The 10,339-nt window shown below is 41.3% G+C and overlaps 1 pseudogene; it reads right to left on the bottom strand.

The window, feature by feature from the left end:
- Nucleotides 1–8,768: 8,768 nt before the first annotated feature.
- Nucleotides 8,769–9,940, bottom strand: LOC138089220 (large ribosomal subunit protein uL3-like; annotated as a pseudogene).
- Nucleotides 9,941–10,339: the final 399 nt, after the last annotated feature.

Below are 10,339 nucleotides of genomic sequence, written 5' to 3'. Positions count from 1 at the left end.
ACAAACTTAGGAAGAACTTTTCAGTTCAATTAAATGCGGTGCTTCTGTTTCCAACCTGTTTTCAGGTTTTCACTTGCTCATTTTCCTGCTCTTGCGATGTGCTGAGAGGGGTTCACGGTTGTGGAAAGAGATAATGTGAAGGTGCCACGTTGACTCCTATCTGAAGCATGATCACTAATGGCAGTAAGAAAGTTGTCTACAGGAAGGAGGTGCTTGCTTCACAGCATCAGTGTGTTTGTTCTCCCCAGATGAATAAAGCATATCCGTGTCACTGCATGGAAAGAGCTGGTAAACAGTTTCCCATGTTAAAGCTTTTAGAAGACTTTCACTTGTGTGAACATCTCACTGTTGACCTCTGCTCTATGGGCTCTTGCTAATGGTAATGCTTGTTAGCTATTTCAAGTTCTGATGACCTAGTTACAGTTACTGGCAATGTTGATATGCTCAGTCAGGGCTGTAGATACTTTCATAATTTGATGATTATGCAAGTAAGGTGTGTAAAGTGTGTATTTTTCCTGGACTTGGTAGAACATTTCCATTAGCAATAGATTAAACATAAAGACTGACATGAGGTTGGAAAAACGTTTTCCAGTGATGATGTTGTTGTTCAGTTGCTAAGTCGTGTCCGACTCTGGGACCCCATGGACTGCAGCACACAAGCCTCCTCTGTTCTCTACTATCTCCTAGAGCTTGCTGAAATCTATGTCCATTGAGTTGGTGATGCTATCTAACCATCCCATCCTCTGCTACTCCCTTCTTTTGCCCTCATTCTTTCCCAGCATCAAGGTCTTTCCCAATGAGTCAGCTCTTCATATCAGGTGGCTAAAATACTGGAGCTTCCACTCAGCATCAGTCCTTCCAATGAATATTCAAGTTTGATTTCCTTTAAGATTGACTTATTTGATCTTCTTTCAGTCCAAGGGACTCTCATGAGTCTTCTCTAGCACCAGCTGTGACACACTTTTGTCTACTTCAAAAGAAACCATGTGTCTAAGTGTTGATGTCAGTGCTTAGGATCTCATAATGGATAGGATATCCATGAAGGATATAATGAGGAGAAAGTTTACAGAAAAAGTCCTCTCTCTACCTAACTCTCCTCTGCAAATCTTCCAACTACTCTGTCAAACTAGATCCAACTGTGATTGAAGAGAATAGGCATCTGGTATTTTATTTTTGTCTCAGAGAAGGAGCCTCACAATGGCAGATTAATGTAGAAAAGTCAATCTGGGCAATTCATGGTGGACTCAGTCAGTCCAGTGTTTCCTTACTTACCCATGGTTTAACATAGTTACAGAACTTCAAGGCCTTTCTGTCTCTTTTCTCCTTCCCTTCACTCAGGGTGATTTTTCAGGTAAAGGGGAAGGGTTTTGAATCATCTGGGCAGCAGAGAGGACAAGATTTGGTCCTTGATGATGCTCCTTCATCCTATGCTGCCTTTTATTTGTTCAGTGGCCTCTATTCTTGTTACACCTGCTAAGATGGCTAGAGCAAAGATTTGGTAGAATCTCTCAACAATCTTGAAAGAGCTATCATCTTACTAGGAATGGGGAAACAGACCCAGAAAGGTTAGGTACATTTTGCAAGGATCATGTAGGTATACACTGTCTATTAAGCTTCTAGAGATACCTATGCTTTATTAAATTACACATAAAAATATGTAGGGATACTTCTTAAAGTCCCCTTCATGGACCACAGCCTTGTTGTGGCAACAAGACTTGCATAACTCAGTGAAGCTATGAGCCATGTCATGCAGGGCCACAACACAGACTGGGTCATAGTGAACAGTTCTGATGAAACTGGTCCATTGGAAGAGGAAGTGGCCGACCACTCTTGTATTCTTGCTGAGAGAACCCCATGAACAGTATGAGAATGCAAAAAGAAATGACACTGGAAGATGAGCCCCCTAGGTTGGAAGGTATCCAGTGTGCTACTGGGGAAGAGCAGAGGGCAATTATGAACAGCTCCAGAAAGAATGAAATGGCTGGGCCAAAGCAAAAACAATGCTCAGTTGTCTATGTGTCTGGTGGTGAAAGTAAAGTCTGATGCTGTAAAGAACAATATTGCTTAGGAATCTGGAATGTTGGGTCCAAGAATCAAGGTGAATTGGACATGGTCAAGTGGGAGATGGCAAGAGTGAACATCAACATCTTAGGAATCAGTGAACTAAAATGGATGGGAACTGGTGAATTTAATTCAGATGACCCTTATATATACTACTGTGGTCAAGAATCCCTAAGAAGAAATGGAGTCAACAAAAGAGAATGATGTCAGTTTGTTTCCAAGCCAATCAACATCACAATAATATAAGTCTATGCTCCAACCACTAAAGACAAAGAAGCTGAAACTGAATGATTCTATGAAGATCTACAAGACCTTTTAGAACTAACATAAAAAAAGTCCTTTTCATCATTGGAACACAAAATTAGGAAGTCAAAAGATCCCTGGAGTAACAGGAAGTTTGGCCTTGGACTACAAAATGAAGCAGGACAAAGGCTAACAGAATTTTACCAAAAGAACATACTGGTCATAGTAAGTGTGCTTTTCCAACAACACATAAGAATACTCTATACATGGCCATCACCAAATAGTCAACACTGAAATCAGATTGATTATATTCTTTGCAGCTGAAGATGGAGAAGGTCTATACAGTCAGCAAAAGCTGGAGCTGATTGTGGCTGAGGTCATGAGCTCCTTATTGAAAATTCAGGCTCAATTGAAAAAAGTGGGAAAAACCACAAGGCCATTTAGCTATGACCTAAATCAAATCACTTATGATTATGCAGTGGAGGTGATGAATAGATTCAAGGGATTAGATCTGGTAGACAGAGTGTCTGAAGAACTATGGATGGAGATTTGTAACATGGTTCAGGAGGCAGTGAACAAAATCATACCAAAGAAAAATAAAGGTGAAAAGGCAAAGAGGTTGTCTGAGAAAGCTTTACAAACAGTTGAGAAAAAAAAAAGTGAAACAGAAGGGAGAAAAGGAAAGATATACCCAACTGAACGCAGAGTTCCAGAGCGTAACAAATAGAGATAAGAAGACCTTCTCCTATGAATAATGCACAGAATAGAGCAAAACAATAGAATGGGAAAGACTAGAAATCTCAAGAAAATTGGAGACATCAAGGGAACATTTCATGCAAGTATGGGCTCAATAAAGGACAGAAATGGTAAAGACCTAACAGAAGCAGAAGAGATTAAGAAGAAGTGGCAAGAACACACAGAAGGACTATATATAAAAGGTCTTAAAGATGCAGATAACCATGATGGTGTGGTCTCTCACCTACAGCCAGACATCCTGGGGTATAAAGTCAAGCAGGCCTAAGTAAGCATTACTATGAACAAAGCTAGTGGAGGTGATGGAATTCCAGCTGGGTTATTTAAAATCCTAAAAGATAATGGTGTTCAAGTGCTGCATTCAACATGTCAACAAATTTGGAAAACAACAGTGGTACAGGACTGGAAAAGGTCAAGTTCCATTCCAATCCCAAGAAAAGTCAACAAAAAAGAATGGTCAAACTACTGTAAAATTGCATTACACATGCTAGCAATGTCATGTTTAAAATCCTTCAAGTGAGGCTTCAGGAGGACATGAACTGAGAACTTCCAGACGTACAAGGTGGGTTTAGAAAAGTCAGAGGAACCAGAGATCAAATTGCCAACATGTGTTGAATCATGGAGAAAGCAAGGGAGTTCCAGAAAAACAGCTACTTCAGCTTCATTGACTATACTAAAGCCTTTCACTGTGTGGATCACAATAAACTGTGGAAAATTATTCAAGAGATGGGAATACCAGACCACCTTACTTGCCTCCTGAGAAACCTGTATATGGGTCAAGAACCAACAGTTAGAACTGGACATGGAACAGCAGACTTGTTCCAAATTGGGAAAGGAGTACATCAAGGCTATATATTATCACCCTGCTTATTTAACTTATATGCAGAATACATCACGTGAAATGCTGAGCTGGATGAAGCACAAGCTGGAATCAAGATTGCCAGAAGAAATATCAAAAACCTCAGATATGCAGATGATAACAATCTAACAGGAGAAAGTGAAAGAGAACCGAAGAACCTCTTGATGAGGGTGAAAGAAGAGAGTGCAAAAGCTGGCTTGAAACTCAGCATTCAAAAAACTAAGATTGTGGCATCCAGTCCTATCACTTCATGGCAAATAGGTGGCGGAAAAGAGGAAACAGTGACAGATTTTATTTTCTTGGGCTCCAAAATCACTGTGGACAGTGTCTGCAGCCTTGAAATTGAGAGACACTTGCTCCTTGGAAGAAAAGCTGTGACAAACCGAGACAATGTATTAAAAATAAGAGCCATCAGTTTTACCAACAACGTTTCATACACTCAAAGCTGCGGTTTTTTCCGTTAGTCATGAACAGATGTGAGAATAGGACTATGATGAAAGCTGAGCTTGGAAGAACTGATACTTTTGAATTGTGGTTCTGGAGAAGACTCTTAAGAGTCCCTTGGCCTGCAAGGAGATCAAACGAATTAATCCTAAAAGAAATAAACCCTGAATACTCATTGTATACTGATACATTGTATACTCATTGTATACTGATACTGAAGCTCTAATACTTTGGCCACCTGATGGGCTTCCCTGGTGGCTCAGAGGTTAAAACCTCTGCCTGCAATGTGGGAGACCTGGGTTCAATCCCTGGGTCAGGAAGATCCCCTGGAGAAGGAAATGGCAACCCACTCCAGTATTCTTGCCTGGAGAATCCCATGGACAGAGGAGCCTGGTGGGCTACAGTCCACGGGGTAGCAAAGAGTAGGACACGACTGAGTGACTTCACTTTCACTTTCTTTCACCTGATGCAAAGAGCTAACCTATTAGAAAAGACTGTGTTGCTGAGCAAGATTAAAGGCAAAAGGAGAAGGGAGTGGCAGAGGATGAGATGGTTAGATAGCATCACTGACTCATTGATATGAGAAAATCTGAGGAAACTCTGTGAGACAGTGAAAGACAGGGGAGCCTGGCATGATGCAACCTGTATGCTGGCAAAGAGTCTGACATGACTTAAGAGACAGCAACTTCTTAAGGGAATAAAATGTACAAAATAGGGCCAATTTATGATTAGGAGAAATAGACCAAAGAAGAATGAAAAACACAAGAGTGATTAAAACACCTTCCATATAGTCAACATGTATATTATTCCTATAAGTTTGGCATGAAAAAACATTGTGGAACTGTGTGTGTACTCGCCTAAAGTGACAAGAGACTAGGAGATAAAAATCTCCTAAACATAAACAGCAGTCTTGTTTCCAGTGATAGTGCAAAGAGCCAGGGAAAATCTATACCAGGTAGTTTAAATTACTTTATTGAGGCTGACTTTGAGTGATTTGGCTCTTATTCTGTGCTAGCAAAAACACCTCTGTGGAATATTAAATTGTGAGAAGCTTAGGAAAGTAAATAAAATTTTATTTAAAAAATTATGGAATGAAAAAAAAAGCTACGTGTTTTATTTCCTTTTCTGTTCGTTTAAACTCATACACCGACAGTCCACTCACCTTCACACATAACCCACACAAAATATATATGGAATAAATCTTTTCCAAATCTAATCACAAATAACACATTTTCTAATGAGGGTTGTCCAGGCATTGTTATAGGCTTGTAGGGAATAACATTTTAGTTTAAAATCCTCTAAGCAGACCATATGCCAACTGGTCTTATTTTTTTTATTTTTATTTTATTTTCCAACTGGTCTTATTAATCAAATGTTTGTCCCTATAGAAGACTCAAGTCCTCTTCATTAGCTTTTCATTAAAATGGTGAACTGAATGAATTTTTCAAGATACATACTGGTTAAATGGCTTGTTTTCCATTTTGATGTTTCCCTTGGGCTTCCCTGGTGGTTCATAGGGTAAAGCATCTGCCTGTGATGTGGAAGACCCAGGTTCGATCCCTGGGTTGGAAAGATCGCCTGGAGAAGGAAATGGCAACCCACTCCAGTGTTCTTGCCTGGAGAATCCCATGGACAGAGGACATTGGTGGGCTACATCCATGGGGTTGCAGAGTCGGACATGACTGAGCGAATGCACTAACACTTAACACTTTGTGTAAAAAAGTTGGGGGAAGTTGAATTAGGTGTTGTGTTGAGCTGAGCATGTAGGCATGGCACTAAGCAAGTTGAACTCCCTAAATGGCACCATCAGCAGGGACTCAGAGGGAGGATATTACCTTATGGATTAGGTATGTCTGATATATGTGTGTGTATGTGCATATGCGTGTGTGTGTATGTGTGCATGTGCGTGTGTGTCTGTATGCCTGGATTGACAGTGAAAACAAATAAATATTCAAGAAAATAATTTTTTTTAATCGACCTGGTCATCAAGGAAACTCAGTTTATTTTTAGTTAGATTTGCAACCTCCTGCTGACCCCAATAAATGTAGAAAAGTTTACTTGCCAACAGGATAAAATTAAGAGGAAATTGTAAGTAGAAGTGTTTCTAAAACCTGACTTATCCTCTCTATGCTTAAAATACGATATTTCTGGATGATGAAAAATTAGTAGATTAAAATATAATGTTTTGAGGGTAACTACTCTAAAAGGCTCCACATGGTGTGGCTTAGTTTCATTGAGTTAGATAAGCTGTGGTCCGTGTGATCAGATTGGCTAGTTACCTGTGATTGTGGTTTCAGTCTGTCTGCCCCCTGATGTCCTCTCTCAGCGCCTACCATCTTACTGGGGTTTCTCTTAGTTTGGATGTGGGGTATCTCTTCACGGCTGCTCCAGCAAAGCGCAGCTGCTGCTCCTTACCTTGGAGGTGCGGTAGCTCCTCTAGGCCACCATCCCTAACCTCGGGCATGGGGTAGCTCCTCTTGGCCACGCTTGTGCCCATAGGACTGGAAAAGGTCAGCTTTCATTCCAATTCCAAAGAAAGGCAATGCAAAAGAATGCTCAAACTATCACACAATTGCACTCATCTCACATGCTAGTAAAGTGATGATTAAAATTCTCCAAGCCAGGCTTCAGCAATACATGAACTATGAACTTCCACATGTTCAAGCTGGTTTTAGAAAAGGCAGAGGAACCAGAGATCAAATTGCCAACATCCACTGGATCATCAGAAAAGCAAGAGAGTTCCAGAAAAACATCTATTTCTGCTTCATTGACTATGCCTAAGCCTTTGACTGTGTGGATCACAATAAACTGTGGAAAATTCTGAAAGAGATGGGAATACCAGACCACCTGACCTGCCTCTTGAGAAACCTCTATGCAGGTCAGGAAGCAACAGTTAGAACTGGACATGGAACAACAGACTGGTTCCAAATAGGAAAAGGAGTATGCAAGGTGTATATTGTCACCCTCCTTATTTAACTTATATGCAGAGTACATCATGAGAAATGCTGGGCTGGAGGAAACACAGGCTGGAATCAAGATTGCTGGGAGAAATATCAATAACCTCAGATATACAGATGACACCACCCTTATGGCAGAAAGTGAAGAGCTAAAGAGCCTCTTGATGAAAGTGAAAGAGGAGAATGAAAAAGGTGGCTTAAAGCTCAGCATTCAGAAAACTAAGATCATGGCATCTGGTCCCATCCCTTGATGGAAAATAGATGAGGAAACAGTGGAAACAGTGACTGACTTCATTTTTCTGGGCTCCAAAATCATTGCAGATGGTGATTGCAGCCATGAAATTAAAAGACACTTACTCCTTGGAAGAAATGTTATGACCAACCTAGACAGCATATTAAAAAGCAGAGACATTACTTTGCCAACAAAGGTCCATCTAGTCAAAGCTATGGTTTTTCCAGTGGTCATGTATGGATGTGAGCGTTGGGCTATAAAGAAAGCTGAGCACCAAAGAATTGATGCTTTTGAACTGTGGTGTTGGAGAAGACTCTTGAGAGTCCCTTGGACTGCAAGGAGATCCAACCAGTCCATTCTGAAGGAGATCAGTCCTGGGTGTTCATTGGAAGTACTGATGTTGAAGCTGAAACTCTAATACTTTGGCCACATGATGTGAAGAGCTGATTTATTTGAAAAGACCCCAATACTGGGAAAGATTGAGGGCAGGAGGAGAAGGGGATGACAGAGGATGAGATGGTTGGATGGCATCACTGACTCAATGGACATGGGTTTGGGTGGACTCCAGGAGTTGGTGATGGACAGGGAGGCCTGGCGTGCTGCGGTTCATGGGGTTGCAAAGAGACGGACACGACTGAGCAACTGAACTGAACTGAACTGAACTCTAATAGGCTCATTAAACTTGATAAGAAAACATTGAGACCCCAATATAAAAATTAGCAAAGGATATGAACAAACAATACATACCAAGAGCGATAATTAATAAGGAAACATATGGGAAGATGTTTAACCTTCAGTTCAGTTCAGTTCAGTTCAATCACTCAGTAGTGTCTGACTATTTGCAGCCCCATGAATCGCAGCACGCCAGGCCTCCTTGTCCATCGCCAACTCCCGGAGTTCACTCAGATTCACATCCATCGAGTCAGTGATGCCATCCAGCCATCTCATCCTCTGTCGTCCCCTTCTTCTCCTGCTCCCAATCCCTCCGTTGCTAGTTATTAAAGAAATACAAGCTAAAATGGCACTGTGTTAATACCATACCATTTAAATGTGTAAAGGAAATTATATCCTGGTGATTTCTACCACAGATTTAAAGGAGAATTGACATCAGTCCTTTGCAAACTCTTCTAAAAAATAGAAGAGGGAACACTTTCTTCTTTTGTTGTCACTGGAAATCAACTTTATTGAGATTTTGCCAGTTGTACAATCTATTCTGATACTAAGCCCCTTCTTCCTTTGCAATTCAGTCCTTCTTAAGTGGTCCCATGAACCCTTTCTTCTCTTCCACAATCTGGAAGCAGCCATGGCCAAATTTGGAGGTGATGTGAATAAACTTGAAGTTAACTTTCTCTAGGGTCTGCTGTTTGGTCTGCATCAGCAAAGACTTGCACAGGGTGAGTACTCTCTTCTTGGTTCCTACCAAACAGTCTTTGAGCATGAAAAAGTCATTGGTCACTTCACCACAGTAGACAAAGCCACCCAAAGGGCTGATGCTTTTGGGTGTAATCAGTAGAGGCATTGTTCTTGATCATTTTGCCATTCTTGATGAGGTAGCCCTGGCCAATCTTGTAGATCTTCTTATTGATCTTGTGCAGTGATGGCAGCCTTTCTGCCTAGCCCAAGCCACAGAAAGACCACCCAGGGAAGATGACACACCCAAATACAGGCAACTTAGTGAAACTCCTGGTAGGTTTTCCAGGGTAGCTTCTTGGTGTGCCAATGCCTGGTGATCCCGTTGTAGTATTTGCCCTTAGTTGTCCCAATGACAATAATTGTCTCATCCTACTCAGATATTTGGTTCACAGGGCCCTGCTGCTCTAGTTTCTTATGGGTCCAGTCCAATTTTTTTGGCCACAGTGCCTCTGTTCACCTGGCTCTCCATTAGGCGGGCCTTCTTCTGGCATAGAGGAAGCAGGCACATCTGGGCGTGGGCTGAAGTTCCTCTCCAGCTGCTTCTTGCTTTCTATATCCTGTCACTTCTTACAGTATTTGGTGAAGGCATTTGTCTTATATTTAATGCCAGTTCTAATAGAAAAACTTTTTGCACGCATTGCTGATATGCTCGGCAAAGACAGACTTAAAGGTCTGGAGGCCTCATAGTGTTTCCATGCAGCCCACAGTGCCCACAGTCGTAAAGGGCATAGTCTCTACTATGGTCACAACCTCCACAACTTCTTTCTTATGCACTTTGGACCATGGTCTATCAACCTTTCTCACAACATGGGTCATGCCAGCCTGGTAGCCAAGGAAGGCTGAGAGGTACATGGGCTTGGAAGAGTCATCCTTGGGGAAGCCCATCACCTTCCCCTGGTGCTGGCTGCTGTACTTCTTAGGCAGGAAGCCCATGCCTCAGAACCAATGCCTGGGAGTGGAGAACTTCCTGTGAGCCATCCTGCCATCAGATGCTGCCTATAGAAGTCCAAGAATCCCTTCTGACTCATTCTATGAAGCCAGTATGACCCTGATACCAAAGCCAGACAAAGACACCACAAGAAAACTACAGACCAATATCACTTATAGATGCAAAAATCTTCAATGAAATACTAGCAAACTAAATCCTGCAACATATAAAAATATAATACACCATAACCAAGTAGGATTTATCTTCTCAAAGCATGGGTAATTCAATACACAAAAATCATTCAATATAATATACCACACTAATGCAGTGAAGAGAAAAAAACAACATGATCATCTTAACAGACACAGAAAAAGCATCTGGCAAAATGTAATATCCTTTCATGGAAAAAAAAAAAACCCTCAATAAACTGAAAGTTGAAGGGAATGCCC

This window comes from Capricornis sumatraensis, chromosome 12, assembly GCF_032405125.1.
Source record: "Capricornis sumatraensis isolate serow.1 chromosome 12, serow.2, whole genome shotgun sequence".
Taxonomy (NCBI): domain Eukaryota; kingdom Metazoa; phylum Chordata; class Mammalia; order Artiodactyla; family Bovidae; genus Capricornis; species Capricornis sumatraensis.
The sequence above is the reverse complement of the archived record's forward strand: the minus strand, read 5'-3'. Positions and strand labels throughout refer to the sequence as shown.